Genomic DNA, 2050 nt, shown 5'->3' on the forward strand with positions numbered 1-2050 from the left:
AGCCTGGGCAACAGAGTGAGACTTCATCTCAAAAAAGAAAAGAAAAGAAAAGAAAAGAAAAGAAAAGAAAAGAAAAAAGAAAAGAAAAGAGAAGAAAAAAGAAGAGAAGAGAGAAGAGAAGAGAAGAGGAGAGGAGAGAAGAGGAGGAAGAGAAGAGAAGAGGAGAGAAGAGAAGAGAAGAGAAGAGAAGAGAAGAGAAGAGAAGAGAAGAGAAGAGAAGAGGCTTGCTTTACATGGTCTTTGAAGGACTGTGTTGTGCCTGTGGAAAGACTTTCCACTAAAGTGCCTCAAATCAAGCCTGAGACCAATATCTCTGTGTTTTGTTTTTGTGTCACTTGCTGGATTATGCAGTTTCTTCCTCATGTTCAACAAAGGAATTGTTTCACCTCCCTCTTTCCTCCTTGGCAGGGGATGGGCACTCTCTCTACAGGCTTTTAGTTTCTAAGAGAAAAAAAGAAAGCAAAGACAAAATACGAGAAATAAGAGTTATTTCTATTTATTTGGTTCATTCGGTGAACAAACAAGCCCATAACTGGAAAGTACAGGGTGACTAAGAAGTAGCCCTCAGGGAAAAACCTGATGGGAAATTTTATTTAAAAACACAGTTTACATAGCCACACTTTGGGCTTTCCTTCCAGCCCTTCTGTGGTTCTCAATGGCCCATGGGTGTTCAGGCCTTAATGCTGGGGAGTGCCGCGAGCAGTGGAGGGTGTTCGCGAAGGTTCTACTGGCTTGAGGGAAGGGCTGTGTTAATGGGAAGCCGAGACCTGGAGGCCAGCAGGTGAGAGCTCTCCATTGGGGTTGCTGGGGAGCGGAGAGTCAGAAGGGGCTGAGCACAGAAGGCTTGACTCTCGGCCAGAGCTCAACAAGGGGCAGCTGCTGCGGTAGTCCGTGGGCAGGCCTAGGTTAAGTGCGTTCTTTTCACTCAAAAGCCCTTCTCTGGAAAGGAGGCTCAGAAGGCACACTTGGGGCAGAGGGGAAACCCCGCCTTCCCTTTTTACAGAACTTCCTCATCCTGCAGATCAGTCCAGCCAGGAAGTCAGGCTGGGTGGAGAGCTGGGTGTCTGGGGAGTACCATGGGTTTTGCCCCCATCGCTGGCAGCAGTCATCAGGTGAGCTACTTCCAGCCTATCACAAACCTCTTTCTGCCTATTTATGATCCATTCAGCATCTGACAGGTGTCTAAGGCAGACAGCAGAAAAGTGTTCACTGGCCCCCCTCCCTCGGGACTTTTTCTTAAAGGGCATGCCTTACTCTCATTTCCTTTTTCTCCTAATCCTCTCTCCTCCCCTGAATTCTCCCGTCACTAGTTCTCTCCCTCCTTGTAGAACCACCTTCTGCTCCTGCATCCCAGTCCCCTCAGACCCTCAGCGAGAAACTGTGTACAACTCCAGAGAGGCAAGCAAGGTCCACTGTGAGAAATGGTATTCAATGGCCAGGCACGGCAGCTAATGCCTGTAATCCCAGCACTTTGGGAGGCTGAGGTGGGAGGATCACTTGAGCTCAGGAGTTCGAAACCAGCCTGGGCAACATGGTGAGGCACTCCCCCAGCAACTCCAGAACATAAAGGAAACCGTATTCTATTGTGTAAACTTCTTGAGAATGGTCTTTTCTTATGCACCACTTACCAGCTGCTTAGTGAATGTTTAATAGTGAATTAAACCTTCCCTCTCTCCACACCCGTTCCCCATGAGTCCCTGCCCTGGGAGGGGCAGGTGAGAGAACTAATAAAACATTCTAGAGCTTTCTCCCCTGGCCCCCAAACTCTGACCAGCTTCTCAAATGTCTAGGTTCACAGTGTTCTGCCATGCTCAGTCAGGACGCTCTCTGAGATAAATGACCAAGCCCTGGCCGTGATGCAAATTGCAATCAGACAGGAAGGTTTGAGGGTCAGAAGAAGGGGAGAGGGCCCTAGCTAGCTTTGTTCCTTGACCAAGGTTACCATAATGCTTGCCTTGGCAGTGAGAATGCGTAACCACAATGTTTTCTAATGATTTTGGGTTTTTCTCTTTTTATAGTCACAGCAGAGAAAACATGAAGGTGACAACTA

The sequence above is a fragment of the Nomascus leucogenys genome, chromosome 8 (assembly GCF_006542625.1).
Source record: "Nomascus leucogenys isolate Asia chromosome 8, Asia_NLE_v1, whole genome shotgun sequence".
Lineage (NCBI taxonomy): Eukaryota > Metazoa > Chordata > Mammalia > Primates > Hylobatidae > Nomascus > Nomascus leucogenys.